Source organism: Cetorhinus maximus, chromosome 23, assembly GCF_964194155.1.
Source record: "Cetorhinus maximus chromosome 23, sCetMax3.hap1.1, whole genome shotgun sequence".
Lineage (NCBI taxonomy): Eukaryota > Metazoa > Chordata > Chondrichthyes > Lamniformes > Cetorhinidae > Cetorhinus > Cetorhinus maximus.
In genome coordinates, this window is record NC_135901.1 from 3,416,806 (window position 1) to 3,436,505 (window position 19,700).

Consider the following 19,700-nt stretch of genomic DNA (forward strand, 5'->3'; position numbering starts at 1 on the left):
AAAATTGACTGTCCCCCAAAGCTGCTCAGTCTCATCCACTCCTTTCATGACAACATGCAGTGACTGTACAGTTTGACGGCACCACTTCCGACAGGTTCAGGGTGAAGAATGGAGTGAAACAGACGCCTACAACGAAAACAACAGCCCACAACGACACCTGATAACCCCGAATAATAATAACTTCTATCAGGGAGATAGAACAGGGAGATGTGACATTGATAATGAGATGAGTCATGGGATAAGTGCATTTAAAGTCCAGATAGCTGTTGTTTAAATCAGTGCCTCCCAAACTTTTTCCCAGTGTGACCACATTTTAATTCCTCAGACTTCATGTGACCCCCAAGTGAAAATTTGAGTGGACGAGAGTTGTTGTGCGGAGTGGGGAGGGGGCTTCAGCGGTTGAGCAGGGGGGATTATTAAAGTGTTTTAACTCTGATTATTACTGTAATAGCATCCTGATCATTCACCTTATAGGATCCTGATTATTGAAACAATTGGCAAATGGGCAAGATTCTAAAAATAATTATTTGGGATAGAATTAGCAGTCAAATGGAAATATATGGGTTCATAAGGAAGAGCCAACATGGATTTCTATACGGGAAATTGTGTTTAACTAATTGGCTGGAGTTTTTTGAAGAGGTAACAGAAAAGGTTGATGAGGGTAATGCTGTCGATGTGGTGTACATGGACTTTCAAAAGGCATTTGATACAGTGCCACACAACAGACTTGTGAGAAAAGTCATTGCTCATGGAATAAAAGGAACAGTAGAAATGTGGATACAAAATTGGATGAGGAATAGGAAGCAGAGAGCAGTGGTCAATGGCTATTTTTCAGAGTAGAGGAAGTTTTGTAGTGGAGTTCCCAGGGAAGTATTGGGACCTTTGCTTTTCTTGATATATATTAATGATTGAGATCTTGGTATGCAGGGGATAATTTCAAAGTTTGCAGATGATACAAAGCTGGGAATGGGCAGATAGGTGGCAGATGAAGTTCAATGTGGAGAAGTGTGAGGTGATGGATTTTGGGAGGAAAAATATGGACAGACAATATAAAATAAGTAAACAGTGTTGTTCAGCCTCAGACAGTTTCCAGGGAGGGGGATGGACTTGGTAGTTAGGGAACAGAATTTGTAGTGGTGACTGAAGACAATGGCTTTGGTCTTCCCAATTTTTAATTGGAGGAAATTTCTGCTCATCCAGTACTGGGTGTTGGATAAGCAGTTTCATAATTTAGTAACAGTGGAGGAATGGAGAGGGATGTTGGTGAGGTAGAGCTGGGTGTTGTCAGTGTACATGTAAAACTAACACGGTGCTTTTGGATGATGTCATCTCGTAGCAGCATGTAGATGGGAAATAGGAGGTGCCGAGGATTGGATGGTCAGCAGTTTAGTGAGAATCAAGAGAGTAGAAGGCAGGTCTCATGGACAAGGTGATCTCTGAGGGAAATAGAAGATAGAAGCAAAACTGGAGAAAGATGCAAGTTCAGGGCTTGGACAATGGGAGACTTCAGAGACAGTTTTGCCCAGTGCGCTAGTGGAAGGGAGGCAAGCAGCAGGGGCAGCTGATCAGATTGTCTCAATCTTAGTGACAAAGAAGCTCCATGAGATCCTCACACTTGGTGGGGGTGAGGATGGAGGAGACAGGGGAGAGGGAGAGCCCTTCAAAAGGAACTAACTTATGTTAGAGATATTAAAAAGATTCAATACACCGTGTTTCACACAAAGCTGATTTATTTGACTTTTATCCAGAGTATTAGTCCATATGACTGGGCTGGATTTTATGAACATCAGCAGCGACAGACACCAATGAAAATGGTTCAGTCCTGGATATGATTAACAGCAATATCCCATCACCATCGTTACCTGTGAACTCGCTGGTGTTTCAGCAGGTGGATGAGGTGGTGAATCCCTTCCCACAGTCAGGGCAGCTGAACGGTCTTTCCCCAGTGTGAAAGCGCTGGTGTGTCGGCAGGGTGGATGACTGAGTGAATCCCTTCCCACACATGATGCAGGTGAATGGCCTCTCCCCAGTGTGAGCTCTCTGGTGTTGCAGCAGGTTGGATGGCTGAATGAATCCCTTCCCACACTCAGGCAGGAGAACGGCCTCTCCCCAGTGTGACTGCGCCAATGAGCTTCCAGTTCAGACGGAGATCTGAATCCCTCCTCACAGTTTCCACATTTCCACGGTTTCTCCCCACTCTGAATGGTGCTTTTTCCTTCCATGTTCAAAATGTGATGATATTCAGGTTATGGCAAATTGGGCGACTCTGTCAGGTCCCGATGTGATGTTTGGTTTGAATTTCAGGACTGCAAACCCTGCCCTTCTAATACCCTGTGAAATTGATTTCAAACAGAAAATAAACGAGTGAGAGAGAACCCACAAAAACACAAAGGCAGCTTGTGAAATTAAGCTGAGTGAACCTGGAAATTTGTATGGTTGGCACTAGGAAGAAGTGACCATTAAAGCTGCTGCATTTTTTGTAAATAACCAACTGGTTCACTAACTTCCTTTAGGGAAGGGAATCTGCCACCCAGTCTGGCCTAGACAAGACTCTCACCTCTATAGGAACAAACACCCTGTGGAACCTGCTCCACCGTTCAACATGATCATGGCTGATCTTGGTCTTCAACTCCACTTTCCCACCCACTCCCCATATCCCTCGATTACCTGAGACCAAAGATCTCTCCAACTCAGCCTTATATATATTTAAAGATGGAGCATCCAGAGACCTCTGGGCTAGAGAATTCTCTGTACCAAGAAAGACAGAGAGAAGGAAAGGAAAGGAGTGGGAGAGAGAGAAAAAAAACATTGAGAGGAATCAGATAGAGAGAGAGGGTGGGGCAGGGAGTGGGAGAGGCAGAGGGAAATGGAGGGGCATTTTATAGACCTACAAATGTTCCACAACTTGACAGAATCTCCCAAACCCTCAACCTCCACCAGCTAGAAGGGCCAGGGTAGCAGGTATATGTGAACACCATCACCTCCATGTTCCCCTCCAAGTCACACACCATCCTGACTTGACTGACGTCCAGTACTGGATGAGCAGAAATTTACTCTATTTATATATTGGGAAGACCAAAGCAATTGTCTTCAGTCCCCTCTGTAAACTCCACTCCCGAGCCACCAACTCCCTCTACCTGCCATTTGTCTGAGGATGAACCAGACTGTTCAAAACCATGGCAAAATATTTCACTCCAAGAGGAACTTTCAAACACATATACACATCATTACCAAGACCGCCTATTTCCACCTCAGTAACATCTCTTGACTCCACCCTAGTCTCATTTCATCTGCTGCAGAAACTGTCAACCATTCCCTTGTTACTTGTTATTTCTAGACTTAACTCTGGCTGGAGGTTCTGGAGCCAGGGGAGAGAGTCTCAGAATAAAGGGCAGGCCATTTGGGACTGAGACAAGAAGGATTTTTTTTCACTCAGATGGTGGTGGATCTTTGGAATTCACTGCCCCACAGGGCTGCGGAGGATCAGTCATTGATTATGTTCAAGACTGAGATCGATAGATTTCTACATCTCAGAAACATAAAGGGATACGGGGATAGTGCAGGAAAATGGTATTGAAGTAGAAATGATCTCATTGAATGGATGAGCAGGCTCAAAGGGCTGAATGGCCGACTCCTGTTCCTATTTCTTATGTTCTTAGGCTCTCTCCCAACATTCAACCTCCCTGTAATCTTGAGGTGATCCAAAATTCTGCCGCCTGTGTGCTTACTCACACCAAGATGTGTTCACCCATTACCCCTGTGCTCACTGACCTACAAAGGTTCCTTTTGAAAAGCAATAAAACTTTAATTTCTCATCCTTGTTTTTAAATCCCTCCATGGTCTTGCCTCTCTCTATCTCTCTAATCTCCTCCAGTCTCACAACCCTCCAAGATCTCTGCACTCCTCCATCTGTATTGTAACCATTCAATGATTTAATGATAAAGAACTGACACTGGAGACCAGGGACCAGCCTCTGGAGCCAATGCCTAACCTGATACAATCTAGTAACATCCCCAATGTTCAAGAGAGTCGGGGGGCGGAGGTGAGTATGGTGGCCATTACCAAGGAGAAGGTGCTAGGAAAACTGAAAGGTCTGAAGGTGGATAAATCACCTGGACCAGATGAATTACAGGCCAGAGTTCTGAAGGAGATAGCTGAAGAGATAGTGGAGGCGTTAGTGGTGATCTTTCAGGAATCACTCGAGTCAGGGAGGGTCCCAGAGGACTGGAAAATCGCTAATGTAACCCCCCTGTTTAAGAAGGGAGTGAGGCAAAAGACAGGAAATTCCAGGCCGATTAGCCTGACCTCGGTCATTGGTAACATTTTAGAGTCCATTATTAAGGATGAGATTTCAGAATACTTGGAAGTGCATGTTAAAATAGGGCAAAGTCAGCATGGTTTCATCAAGGGGAGGTCATGCCTGACAAATCTGTTAGAATTCTTTGAGGAGGTAACGAGTAGGTTAGACAAAGGAGAGCCAATGGATGTTATCTACTTGGACTTCCAGAAGGCCTTTGACAAGGTGCCGCACAGGAGGCTGCTCAGTAAGATAAGAGCCCATGGTGTTAGAGGCAAGGTACTAGCATGGATAGAAGATTGGCTGTCTGGCAGGAGGCAGAGAGTGGGGATAAGGGGGTCCTTCTCAGGATGGCGACCGGTGACTAGTGGAGTTCCGCAGGGGTCAGTATTGGGACCACAACTTTTCACTTTATACATTAATGACCCAGATGAAGGAACTGAGGGCATCCTGGCTAAGTTTGCAGATGATACAAAGATAGGTGGAGGGACATGTAGTATTGAGGAGGCAGGGAGGCTGCAGAAGGATTTGGACAGTCTAGGAGAATGGGCAAAGAAGTGGCAGATGGAATACAACGTGGGCAAGTGTGAGGTCATGCACTTTGGTAGGAAGAATAGATGCATAGACTATTTTCTAAATGGGGAGAGAATTCAGAAATCTGGAGCGCAAAGGGATTTGGGAGTCTTAGTCCAGGATTCTCTTAAGGTTAACTTGCAGGTTGAGTCAGTAGTTAGGAAGGCAAATGCAATGTTGGCATTTATTTCGAGAGGACTAGAATATAAAAGCAGGGATGTGCTGCTGAGGTTTTATAAGGCTCTGATCAGACCACATTTAGAATATTGTGAGCAATTTTGGGCCCTGTATCTCAGGAAGGATGTTCTGGCCCTGGAGAGGGTCCAGAGGAGGTTCACGAGTACGATCCCAGGAATGAAAGGCTTAACATATGAGGAACGTTTGAGGACTCTGGGTCTATACTCAATGGAGTTTAGAAGGATGAGGGGGGGATCTGATTGAAACTTACAGAACACTGAAAGGCCTGGATAGAGTGGACGTGGGGTAGATGTTTCCATTAGTAGGAGAGACTAGGACCCGAGGGCACAGCCTCAAGAGTAAAGGGAAGACCTTTTAGAACAGAGATGAGGAGAAACTTCTTTAGCCAGAGAGTGGTGAATCTATGGAATTCATTGCCACAGAAGGCTGTGGAGGCCAGGTCATTGAGTGTATTTAAGAGCGAGATAGATAGGTTCTTGATTGGTAAGGGGATCAAAGGTTACAGGGAGAAGGCGGGAGAATGGGGTTGAGAAACTTATCAGCCATGATTGAATGGCGGAGCAGACTCGATGGGCCGAATGGCCTAATTTCTGCTCCTATGTCTTCTGGTCTAAACCGGCTCTTCATTGATCTGGGAGCTGCGGCCCCGCTCGATGCAAACGGGGGAGGGGGACTGGTCAGTTTATTTCCGGGGTTTGCGGTTTACACAACATGTTTCCGGAGCCACTCCGTCCACCCGCCGAATCCATCGCTCCCTCCGCCCCGCCATCCCCCCCTTTACCCATTGTGGACCCGTCTCCCTATCGCCGTTACCCGCACTGCGCATGCTCAAGTCACAGCCCGGCCCCACCCCTTCATTCACTCCGATTGGTTGGAGGACCAGTCCCGCCTTCTAGGTCCTCCAGTCCTGCCCTCTCTTCCTATTGGTCCGGAGCTGCCGTCAATCACCCGGGCATTGTGACGGTTTCAAACGCTGAGAGCGGCCACAGACTCAGCCTGACTTGCTGATTCTTGGCAGCATTTTCTATTTGGGAATTAGAGCTAGAGATGGATGGTCAGTTCCCCTCTGTCCGGGGGGGATTCACACTCATTTCCCCAGTGCAGTGATTATCACGTTTACTTTACATGAGAAAGTCCCCGGTTCAATCCCGGCTGGAAACTTTGTGTTTAACATTGTTACTGATGAGGAATTAACAGTGAGTTTGGTTTCATGTCGAACAGGGTGACAGTTACTGTTGTCTCATTCCAGAGAAAACTGATCCTCTCTGACCCAAAAACAAAATACTGTAACGCCCTAGGTGGAAATCCAACCTAGAACTAGGGGGTCACTGTTTAAAAATAAGGGGTGGCCCATTTAAGACAGAATTGAAGGGAATATTTTTCACTCAAAGGGTCATGAGTCTTTGGAATTGTCTTCCTCAAAAGGTGGTGGAGGCAGAGTCTTTGAATATTTTTAAGGCAGAGCTCGGTAGATTCTTGATAAGCAAGGAGGTGAAAGGTTATCAGGGATGGGCAGGAATTTGGAGTTAAGGTTACAATTAGATCAGCTCAGTTAGATCAGGCTCAAGGGGCCGAGTGGCCCACTCCTCCTCCTAATTCATATATTTGTTTGACCTCAAAACAGAAAATATTGGAAACTCTGAGCAGGTCAAACAGCATCTGCAGAGAGGGAAACAGAGTGAATGCTTCACGTCAGGAACCTTTGATCCAAACTGGAAAAAAATTAGAGATCAAACAGTTTACCAGCAAGTACAAAGTTAGAGAAAAGAGAGTGGAGGAGGATGGTGGGGTCGAAGGATTTTCTTATGATGAGAGACAACAGTGGGTTTAAAGGTGAGAGGGACAGTACGAAAAGAGAGAGAACCGTTAAGTATATTGTCTAAAATGTGGAAGTTGGATGGTCAGCAGTTTAGTGGGAATAGTGTCAAGGAAGCCGAAGGCAGGTCTCATGGACAAGATGAACTGAGGGAGATAGAAGATAGGAGAGAAACTGGAGAAAGATGCAAGTGCAGAGCTTGGACAAGAAGGTGCTTCAGATACAGTTTGGCCTGGTGGGCTAGTGGAAGGGAGGGAAGCAGCAGAGGCAGCTGATTGGATTGTCTCAATCTTAGTGACAAAGAAGCTTCATGAGCTTCTCATACTTGTTGTTTGAGGTGAGGAGGAGGATACGGGGAAAGGGAGAGCACTTCAAAAGAAACTAACTTCTGTTAGAGAATTTAGAAGATTCACCACACTGTGCGTTTAGAACAAAGCTGATTTATTTGATTTTTATCCAAAATATTAACCATTATAACTAGGCTGGAGTTTATTAACATCAGCAGAAACAGACCCTAATGAACATGGTTCAGTCTTGGGCATGATTAACAGCAAAATCCAATCACTGTAATTATTTGTGAACTCGCTGGTGACTCATCAGGGTGGATGACCGAGCGAATCTCTTCCCACACAGGAAACAGGTGAAAGGTCTCTCCACACTGTGAACTCGTTGGTGTGTCTGCAGATGGGATGACTGAGTAAATCCCTTCCCACACTCGGAGCAGGTGAACGGCCTCTCTCCAGTGTGAATTCACTGGTGTTCAGTGAGCTGAGACAATTGCCTGAACCCAATCTCACAGTGAGAGCATCTGAATGGTCTCTCGTCAGTGTGAATATGTTGATGGGACATCAGATCCCCAGACCTTTTATAGCACTTCCCACAGTCTGGGCATTTAAAAGGTCTCTCATCAGTGTGGACTCGTTGATGGTGCATCAGTTCTCCAGAACGTTTAAAACATTTCCTGCAGTCTATGCATTTAAAAGGTCTCTCGTCAGTGTGAACTCGCTGGTGTGACAGCAGATTGGCTGATTGAGTGAATCCCATCCCACACTCAGAGCAGAGGAATGGTCTCTCCCCAATGTGAATTCGCTGGTGTACAGTGAGTTCAGATGATCGCCTGAACCCACTTCTGCAGTGAGAGCACCTGAACGGTCTCTCGTCAGTGTGAATATGTTGATGGGACATAAGTTTATCTAAAGTTTGATAGCACTTCCCGCAGTCTGGGCATTTAAAAGGTCTCTTGTCAGTGTGAACTCACTGGTGTCTCATCAAGTTGGATGAACAAGTGAATCCCTTCCCACACTCAAAGCAGGTGAATGGTTTCTTCCCAGTGTGACCTCGCTGGTGTATCAGCAGGGTGGATGACTGAGCAAATCCCTTCCCACACTTGGGGCAGATGAACGGCCTCTCCCCAGTGTGAACTCTTCGGTGTGTCAGCAGGTCAGATGAATTAATGAATCCCTTCCCACACTCGGAGCAGGTGAATGGTCTCTCCCCTGAGTGAACTCGCTGATGTTTCAGCAGGTGGTTTGACTTTGTGAATCACTTCCCACACTCGGAGCAGATGAACGGCCTCTCCTCAGTGTGAACTCGCTGGTGTGTCAGCAAGTTGGTTGAATCAATGGTGAAGGCATTGCCCTGAGAAACGAGTCAGCAAATGGCTGTCAGTTATATTGTTTAGCTGAGAAAGGCACAATGTATGCTCAGCTAAACAAAATAAATGACAGCCATTGGCTGATTCATTCCTCAGATAATGCCTTGACCAATCAGGGACAAGCTGCCTGGTTTAAATTTCAAACAATGCTTGGCAGTTAACTGCCAGTCACCATCAATGGTGCATTCTCCATGGCAATGCCACTTGCCAACCAATCCGCACTCTCTTCACATGCAGTAAAAATTGTTGTTATTGGTATTCTTTGGACAGATTTTTAATCAGTAAGGAAATCAAGGGGTATGGGGACAAGGCAAGAAAGTGGAGTTGAGGGTTATCAGGTGAGCCAAGATCTCATCATGGTGGAGCAGATTCGATGGGCCGAATGGCCTACTTCTGCTCCTATGTCTTATGGTCTTATTCTTGCTAAGTGTCCTGATGAGTGTAAGCTGAAAAGCATAGACCAGTCTCTTTTTTCAGCAATACTTATGTCCTGTTCTACCAAATGACTATTACAGGTGTTATTAACATCAGCAAAAACCAGAATTAATATGGTTCAATGTTGAATGAGACTAACAGCAGGCATAACAGCAGAATACAGCTCCTTTAGTGACTTGTGGACCCACTGGCATCTCAGCAGGGTGGATAACTGAGTGAATCCCATCCCACACTCAGAGCAGGTGAACGGCCTCCCCTAGTGTGAATTCACTGGTGTCTCAGCAGGGTCGATAACTGAGTGAATCCCCTCTTGCACTCAGAGCAGGTGGATAGCCTCTCCCCAGTGTGAACTGGCTGGTGTCTCAGGAGGTGGGATGATTCAGTGAATCCATCCCATTCCTAGACATTTGCTAATTTGTTTAAATCTAAGCCCTCTGGTCATTGACATCTCTGTTAATGGAAGTAGGTCCTTCCTATCGACTCCATCTGGCCCCTCATAATTTTATACATCTCAGCTAAATCTCCGCTCAGCCTCCTCTGATCCAAAGAAAACAACCCCAGCCAATGCAATCTTTCCTCACAGTTAAAATTCTCCAGCCCTGTCAACATCCTCATAAATCTCCTCTGTACCCTCTCTGTTGTGAACACATCCTTCCTGTAATGCAGTGATCAGAACTTTAGTCAGTAATCTAGCTGTGGTATAACTAGTGTTTTATACTGCTTTAGTATAAACCCCCCTGAGTTTGGAATAAAAACAGAAAATGCTAGAAATACTCAGCAGCTCTGGCAGCATCTGAGGAGAGAAAGGGGCTTCAGGTCTGTGATACTTCATCAACAGAACATGCTGGAAATATTTCCTGCTCTTGTATTCTATGTCTCAGTTAATAACAAAAAGTATCCTGTCTGCCTTTTTAATCACCTTATCTACCTCTCCTGTCACCTTCAGGGATCTGTGGACATGCACTCCAATGTCCCTCTGTTCCTCTACACTTCTCACCATCATACCAGTAATATTCTTTCCCTTTGCCTTGGTTTTCCTCCCCAAATGTATTTATTACCTCACACTTCTCCAGGCTGATCTCCATTTGCTACTTTTTTGCCCACCTGATCAGTCTATTGATATCTTTCTGCAGCCTATAGCTTTCTTCCTTACTGTTAACCACAAGGCTCCCAATATCCTAATCATGGCCCATATGTTAAAGTCTAAATCAGTGATTTATACCATAAAGCATGGGATCCTGCAGTAAGCCATCCAGAGCTCCACTGGAAACAGCCCTCTTGTCCCAAAAACACCTCTCAACCATTCCCCTTCATGATCGTCCAGCACATAGGATGCATCCTGGTTTTCCCACATGGAACCGGATGCGAAATTCACAGGACTTGTATGCCCTGCCATCCCTTTGTTTATCCAATTATTAATTCATTTAAGCAAAATAAACTAATGATTAAAATAATTAAGGATTCATCGGCTACTCTCCAATTAGCTTCTTCCATCGTGTTGAAGTCAGCTTATTTTTATAGGAAATTAACAGAAATGTTTGAGTTGATTAGGATTATATTCGCTGGAGTTCAGAAGAACGAGGGGGGATCTCATAGAAACCTATAAAATTTTAACAGGACTAGACAGGGTCGATGCAGGATAAATGTTCCCGATGGTGGGTGAGTCCAGAACCAGGGGTCACAGTCTGAGCATATGGGGTAGACCATTTAGGACTGAGATGAGGAGAAATTTCTTCACCCAGAGAGTGGTGAGCCTGTGGAATTCATTACCACAGAAAGAAGTTGAGACCAAAACATTGTATGTTTTCAAGAAGGAGTTAGATATAGCTCTTGGGGTGAAAGGGATCAAAGGGTATGGGGAGAAAGCAGGAGCAGGCTATTGAGTTGGATGATCAGTCATGATCATAATGAATGGCAGAGCAGGCTCGAAGGGCCGAATGGCCTACTCCTGCTCCTAGTTTTTTATGTTTTTCTTAACTCCGAATACCTAAACACCTCAGAGTTTAATTTCCTGAAAAATTCAGACTTCTTCACTATTTCAATTCCTGGTTAGTTAGCTTTATCATTATCCCCTAGATTTGATTAATTACTGACTCTAATTATATGATAAATTATCAATTTGTCTTTAGTTTTAGGCTGTGATTACTTTATAGTTGATCAATGCAGTGACCAGAGCTGTACTCAGTACTCTAGCTGTGCTCTAACTAGTGTTTCACACAATTCTAACATAATCTCCCTGCTCTTACATTCTAGTCCTCAGACAAGAAAGTGTCCCAAATGCCTTTTTGACCACCTGATCTACCTGTCCAGCCACATTCAGGGATCTGTGGATCTGCACTCCAAGGTCTCTTTGTTCCACAAAACGGGATGCTGCTGAGAAGTATATTGTTCATTCTCTTGTCTTGTTTACCCTCCCAAATTCTTTATCTCACACTGCTCCAGATTGAATTCCATTTGCCATTTTTCTGCCCATCTGACCAGTCCTTTGATATCTTCCTGCAGTCCACAGCTTTCTGCCTCATTGTCAGCCACACCAGCAACTATTGTATCGTCTGTAAACTTCTTAAATGTAGGGGCAATGAGTAAGTCCAAATCATTGATATAAACCACAAACTGCGGAACACCATTGGAAACAGGCGCCCAGACATGATTCAGTGCTGGATGTGATTAACAGCAGCAATAACAACAGAACCCAACCCCTGCTGTTGCATGTGAACTTGCTGGTGTCTTAGCAGGTTGTTTGACTGAGCAAATCCTTCCCACACATTGAGCAGGTGAACGGCCTCTCCCCAGTGTGAACTCGCCGGTGTGTCAGCAGATTCCTTTTACTTTTAAATCTCTTCTCACAGTGAGAACACTTAAAAGGTCTATGATCAGTGTGAACAAGTTGGTGTGTAGTAAGATGAGATGTCTGAGTGAATCTCTTGCTGCACACAAGGCAGGTGTATGGTTTCTCCCCAGAGTGAACTCGCTGGTGTATCACAAGGTCAGATGAATCAATGAATTCCTGTCCACATTGACTGCAGGTGAATGGCCTCTCCCCAGTGTGAACTCGATGGTGTCTCACCAGGTGGGCTAACCGAGTGAATCTCTTCCCACAGATAGAGCAGGTGAATGGCCTCTCCCCAGTGTGAGTTTGTTGGTGTTTCAGAAGATCCTTTTTGCTTTTAAATGTCTTCTCACAGTCAGAACAATGAAGAGGTCTCTGATCAGTGTGAACAAATTGGTGTGTCAGAAGGTGGGATGAACAATTGAATCTCTTACTACACACGGAGCAGGTGAATGGCCTCTCCCCAGTGTGAGTGCGTTCGTGGTTCAGTAAATCCTTTTTGCTTTTAAAGCTCTTCTCACAGTCACAACATTCAAAAGGTCTCTTGTCAGTGTGAACAAGTTTGTGTGTCAGGAGGTGGGATGACTGAGTGAATCCCTTCCCACACACTGAGCAGGTGAATGGCCTCTCCCCAGTGTGAGTGCGTTGGTGTGTCAGTAGATCCTTTCTGCTTTTAAAGCTCTTCTCACAGTCAGAACATTTAAGTGGTCTCTCATCAGAGTGAGCCCGATGGTGAGTCTGGAGGTTTGATAAAGCATTAAATCCCTTCCCACATTCAAGGCAGGTGAATGACCTCTCACCAGTATGAACATGCTGGTGTGTGTAGAGGCTGGATGACTGAGTGAATCCCTTCCCACACACAGAGCAGGTGAACGGTCTCTCCCCAGTGTGACTGCGTCGATGAGTTTCCACCTCAGATGGGGAATTGAATCCCTTCCCACAGTCCCCACATTTCCACGGTTTCCCCATGGTGCGGGTGTCCTTGTGTCTCTCCAGGTTGCGTGGTTAGTTGTACCCAGGCCACACACATACAATATGTGTACAGTCTCTCCCCACTGTGATGTTTTTTCAGGCTGTGTAACTGGTTAAAACTCTTTCCACAGTCAATTCACTGCAACACTGTCACTCGGGTGTGTGTCTGTCTTCATGCTTTTCCAGTCACATTTATGTTTGAAATCTTTTCTCACAGACAAACATTCCTCCTTCCACATTCAAAGGCCGATGACATTCAGGCCCTGGTGGAGCAATTGTCTCTGTCAGATCTTGATGTGATGTTTGGTTTGAATTTCCCATCTGCAAATCAAACCCTCCGAATACCCTGTAAAAAGAGTTTAATTTGAAATACTCAAAATATGCAATGCACAAACAGGCCATTCTGTCCAACTATTCTGCTAGTTTTATGCTTCTCCTCCCATTCCATCCAAATTATCTCAGCCTTTCAGTTTATCTTTCTAATCCCTTTTCTCTCACGTACTCATCTAGTTTCCTGTTGAAATTATCAGTTTTCGTCCCTCAATGGTTTCCTGTGAGTTCCACATCCTCACCACTCTCTGAGTAAAGAAATTTCAAGTGGAAACATTGTCTCCATATCTACTCCATCCAACCCATTGATCATTGTAAAGACCTCCATCAGCTCACTGTTCACTCTTCCTTTTCTCAAGAAAAAAAGCCCCAATCCAAACTTTCCCAACGCCTGTAATTTTTTTTTGGTTTCCAAAACCCATCCCCCTGTCAGTCCAGGATAGAAATTCACAACATTCTCTCCTCCTGCACCGGGTTTGTCACCGGGACATTTCCTCTCGGGTCCACTCGGTGCAAACGGGGGGTCGGTAGCTACTCATTCGAGGTTTGCGGTTTACACAACATGTTTCCGGAGCCTCCCCGTCCACCCGCCGGATCCCTCGCTCCCTCCACCCCGCCATCCACCCCTTTACCCATAGTGGATCCGGGAAGCAAGCGTCTGTCCCTGGTCATGACTGACACTGCGCATGCTCCCAGCACTGGGAGGCACCGCGCCTGCGCACTGCTCCGCTGCGGTATGGATAGGGGACATTTTCCACCCGCGGGATATGCTGGGTAAAAGCGACGCCATTGTAAACAGAAATTTTTTATTGCTTTCACACTGGGATCGGACGGCAAATTGGTAAGATGAAATCCGTGCTGGCTTTCCTTTCCATATTTGTCGGCGTGATTATTAATTTTATCCCGAATCATTGTTTCAAGAAGTTTCCCCACCGCTGAAGTTAAACTGACTGATCTGTAGTTACTGGACTTATCTTTACCCTTTTTCAACAAAATTGTAACGTTTGCAATTCTCCAGTCCTCTGAACCACCTCTGAGTCTAAGTAAGATTGGAAAATTATGTCCTTTGCCTCCACAATTTCCACTCTCACTTCCCTCATTATCCCTGGATGCAACTCATTCAGTCCTGGTGCTTTATCAACTTTGAGCATAGACAGCCTACCTAATATCTCCTTCTTATCAATTTTAAATACTCCTAGTGTTTTAATTACCTCCTATTTCACCGTAGCCTGGTAGCATCTTCCTTGGTAAAGACAGATGCAAAATATTCTTTCTCTGTGAAATATTATTCTCTCATTTATTCTCTCTCCAGGAAGAATGAGTCCATTGCCATTTGTTGTTTCATTGGCCTTTATTGCCTTTCATCATCCTTATTTGGCCTTTAATGCGAGGGGATTGGAGTACCAGAATGAAGTTGTCTTGCTACAATTATACAGGGCTTTGCTGAGACCACAATTGCGACCCTGTGTGCAGTTTTGATTTCCAGATTTAAGAATACATTAGAGGTAGTACAGTGAAGGTTCACCACCTTGGTCCCTGGGATGAAATGGTTGTCCTATGGTGAATGACTGAGTAAATTGGTCTTATAATCTCAGGAGCTAAAAGATGAGAGGTGATCCCATTGAAACATATAAGATTCTGGAGGAGCTTGACAGGGCAGGCATGGAGAGGTTGTCTCCCTGGCTGAAGAATCAAAAACACGGGGCGCAGACTCAGGACTAGGAGCCAATCATTTAGGACTGAGAAGAGGAGAAATTTATTCACTCATGCTGTTGTGAGGCTTTGGAACTCTGTACTCCAAAGGATTTCGGATGCTCCATTGTTGAATACATTTAAGGCTGAGATAGACAAATTTTTGCTCTCTTGGTGAATCAATGGAAATGGGGAACAGGAAGAAAAGTGGAGTTGAAGCCAACGATCGGCCATGATCATATTCAATGATGGAGCAGGCTGGAGGGGCCCAATGATCTATTCTGCTGCTATTTCTCATGAACTTAGATCCAGGAAATCCTTTTAACTTGTGAAACTGATTCTATTTCTGATTCCCAGCTGTTTGTGTTTTAATCTTGTCCCATTAAGTAATTTTAACGTGACTGAAGACGGTTTTACTGATCAATGGACATTGAGCTCTCAGTGACTGCAGTGCAGAAACCACTCGTTTAACTGTTCTGTGTGGAAATGGGAAACTGAATAGGAAACGGTTAACAGGTGCACTTCTCTCCAATACTGAGGTTAGAGAGGGGAAATGTGTTGTTGACAGCAAGCAGTCTCAGGCATTCCATGTCTGATTGGTTGTTTTTACTTAATTGGAAAAAATAGGGAAGTGTAACACAGAAATAGGAGGAGTTCATATACCACCACCCCCCCACTCCCCCAACATTTTACATCATTATTTTGTTAAACACTCCAATATTTAGTCTTTTTAATCCCATTTGTCTTCAATACTCGACTTTCCAAGAGCTTCTTTTAAATTCTTCAACTCATCTGTGATGGGCCACACTCTGTGCCAAGCCTGCCTTTTTAGGAAATAAATTGATTGTAATTTCTCTCTGTCAGACTAACTTTCTCTCTTTCTATGTATCTGTCTTTCTCACTCTGCATCATTCTCCATCAATCCCACTCTCCACCGTATTTGGAATATATATTGTTCTTCAATAGAAACAGGGGGAGGTCATTCAGCCATTGACACTACTTTGAATTCACTAAGAGAATTACTGATCTGCCTATCAGCATCATTCCCTTACCTCCATATTCCTCGCTCAACAAAAACGGAAACAACTCTGGCAAACCTCCAGGAGGAGGCTGGGTGGGAGGTGTTCAACTCACTTGAGCATTTGTTTATTGAACCCAAGTCCAACACCTTAATCACTCGACGATCCTGCTGCATTGGAACCATTTGCTGACCGCTCATTGAACCAGACAGTTCACATTCCAATTGTCATGATGGGTTTCTTTTCCTCAAATGTTTCTTAGTTCTATTTTCATCAGAATGATGAATATTATTTCCGATTTGACATGACTGACAAGTTTCTCTCGGTATTATAACGAGACTGTTTCCATTTGCTCAGCATTAACTGCATCTGGTAAGAGATACTTTGGAATTATTTGAACTTGGCTTCAACCCATGAACCCAATGGTTCACTGAGGGCTCGGTGATACATGTGATCCCGACAAATTCACGATGTGGGAAAGAGACTGTGATGAGAATCTGTGTATCTACATATGTATCATTATTACACAGACAGAGATAAAAAGGAGGAAAACTGAAATGAATGGGGTATATGAAGGCAGACATAAAGACAGAAGAATACATGATGGATGTACACTGCTTATAATGTACCTTTACTCTTCTGTGATTACAGATATCCTGTAACATGATAGTTCTGAACTTGATGTTGTTTATCATATTTTGATTCAAGATTCAAACATCCACCTTCAAATTTGACATGTGGAGAATCTTCTCTGTTGCAGAGAGCTAGCTGCCTTTTCAGAGACTCATCAGAGGTTTCAATGATGATGATGATGATGGTGATGGCGATCATTACTATTATTTTATGTCTATATAACAAAGAAACAGTGGAAAGTGGGAGGGATCCTCTTGTGACAGTTAATGAGGAAAGTAATGCCACACTAACCTGCACCTTTAAATTGAGGAATCGTAGACCTCAATGATATAGTCAGAAGGTCAGTAAACCTCCACCATGTCACACAGGAATGTTATTCCCACTCGGTCTGTAACAGTGGAACCATTCCCCCTGTAAGCAGACTGACTGTAGCCCAGTTCGGGGTGTTTCCATTCACTGATATAAGGAGGTGAGAACATCCTGAGACACGACAGCAGATTATTGAGGGTGGGGTTTAGAACGGTTGTCTTCAAATATCCAGCTCTCCTTTCACAGAGCAGATAGAGACAATGCGGCTCCTCAGCATCTGAATTGTGCGGGGTGCGTTTCTGACAGGTAATTATGGGTTAAACACATTTACTTCTTTAATTAGTTTTCTGAACATTATTTGAGCTAGAATTTTTAAAACCCGCAGGACTGAGTTTTTCCTGTTCGAACATTTTCTTCAGATCTGAGCCTTGGAGATTCTGTCACTCAACCTCTGTCCTCGGGAAGTTACATTAGAAGGAAAAGTGGTGACTTTGCACTGTCTCTATGGGGGCACACGGAGCATCAATTATTTATACTGGTCCCGGCATCCCCCAGACACACAGCCCAAGTTTATTCTGATGAAATACACCAGCGGTTATGCAGATAAAGCAGATTTTACAACAGCTCGTTTCTCAGCAGAGCTTAAGTTCACCATGTTGACTCTTTGGGGGCTACAACTGCATTGCAGAGTGTTACTGCTCCCCGAGGCTCTCAGTGACAGAAACCAGTGAAACTCTCAAACAGAAACTCCCCTCGCTCTAGATACCTGGGCTCCAGCTGCTGACGCCTGATATAAGGGCGATCAGATGCTGACACGGTGCTGAGTCACGCTGCTGTGAGCTGACACACACTGAGATGGAGACAGGAAGCAGCCCCTTGTGTGAAGGGCTCACAACAGACTGATTCTGTGACACTGAGGAATGTTCTTGAGTGTCAGAAATCGTTGTCTCTGTGCTGATCTGAATATTGAGCCATGATTTTAAGGAGATAAATATTTGATCAGAAGCAGGAAGGAAGGTTTAACTTGTACATTTTTTCTCTGATGGGTCTGTCTATCCGATTGGATTCTTCAATTTGTTTTCTTGGCTGCTCCTGGAGACAGTTGTGTGATAGTTTGACCCGAGGTTAATTTGATTTCCTCTAGATCTGTGTCTGAGCGCCTGACAGCCACATTATGGCTGTATCTGCCGAGATTCTATCTGACACCCAACAGACAGGAGCGCCCAGCCACAGTCCAAAGGTAGGTTTTGTACAGAGGTGAGACAGTTTTCCATCATTATGAGTCTGAGAAAGAGCGCAGTAATACACGGCACATTCAGCCAGCTGCAGCCCCGAAACAGTTAAACTGGTGAATTTAGTTGTGGCCTGGAGCTCAGATGAGAAACGAATTCCGAAGTCATCTTCTGTCTGTTGTTGTTCATCCCAAGACCATCTCCACACAACAAACTGGAGTTCCTTGTCTGGTTGTTGCCAGCACCAATATAAATAATACAAGTTTTATGCAGTGCTATGGGTACATATTGAAGTGATTGTTCCACCTTCTCTCACGCTCTTTGATGCCTTGGGCTGAGTAACTGAATCTCCAATGTAACATGCGTTCAGGAAGAAGACAAGACCAAGTATTAAAAAGTGAAACAATATTAACACTTTAGTTTGAATACAGTACGACTGGAGTCATCCTTATCGAATATAAACATCCTAAGCACAACCCAGATGCTCAATATCTCCCTGGCCGCTGCCGAGCCCGAACCTGCCGGTCCCTTTATGAGGTCAAACCCAGACTAGAACAGACCCCATCAGAGGATTCTGTAGATTCATCATCACTTCCTCCTCCCACTGTTCTCCTACAATGACGCCATATATTTAAATCAGATTGAAATGATGGCCCTGGGTCACTTGCAGCCCTTTGGTCCACAGCATAAAATCTTTGCCGATGGGGGTCAGTCATTCAGTGAGTACAGTCTATGGTGTGAGGTTAACTGCAGCCTTACTGAGGTTTGGAGATTTAGTTCCTAGGCTCGAATCGGTCAGTTTGCTGATTGTTTAGTTCTGCCCGTGTATGATGACCTACAAAGAGCATAAACTTCATTGTCATGTCCATTCCATGTTTACACTCTGTATGATAGATTTCCGCTGATCACTTATATCACTGCCATGCACCTGCTTTCCAGGTGACCTAGTGGTTAGAATTTAGTACTTTCTGCACTGTGACCTGTGTTCAATTCCCAGGTGATGCTGGGAATCTGAAGGAAAGAAAGAAATTGCTGCAGATACTCAGCAAGCCCAGCATTTATGGAAAGAGAAAATGAGTTAACATTTCCAGTTATGACCTTATACGAAAAGAAATAAAACAAAATGGGAAATCAGAGATTACAGTCTGAAATTGTTGAGTCCAGGAGATAGTAAAGTGCTTAATGCAAAGATGAGGTGCTGTTGAGATTGTATTGAGCTCCATTGGAACATGACAGTAAACCATGGACAGAGATATCAGCGTGAGAGGAAGGTGGAGAATTAAAATGGCAGGTTATTGGAAGCTCGGGGTCATGATTGCAGACTGAGCAGAGATCTCTGCAAAGCAGTCACCCAACCAGTGTTTGGTTTCCTCAATGTAGAGGAGGCAACATTGACAACAGCAAATGTAGTATATTAAATTGAAGGAAGTACTTATAAACCGCTGCTTCACCTGGAAGGAGAGTTTGGGGCCTTGGATGGTGAGGAGGGGATAAAAGGGTAGGTGATACATTGCCTTTGTTCACTTGGAAAGATGCTGTGAGCAGGGGATTGATTGTAGAGGGTGAGAGAGAAGTGGATCGGGGATCACAGAGGGAATAGTCCCTTTGAAATTTTGAAAGGAGAGGGGGAAGGGGAACATAAGTTTGCTGGCAGCATCACACTGGAGATGACCTGTTGAATATGGGGGCTGGTGGGGTGGAAAGTGAGGA

General features: G+C 44.5%; 1 pseudogene; it reads right to left on the reverse strand.

Moving 5' to 3' along the window:
* Positions 1 to 7,340: 7,340 nt before the first annotated feature.
* Positions 7,341 to 13,493, reverse strand: LOC144698143 (uncharacterized; annotated as a pseudogene).
* Between the last annotated feature and the right edge of the window lie 6,207 nt (positions 13,494 to 19,700).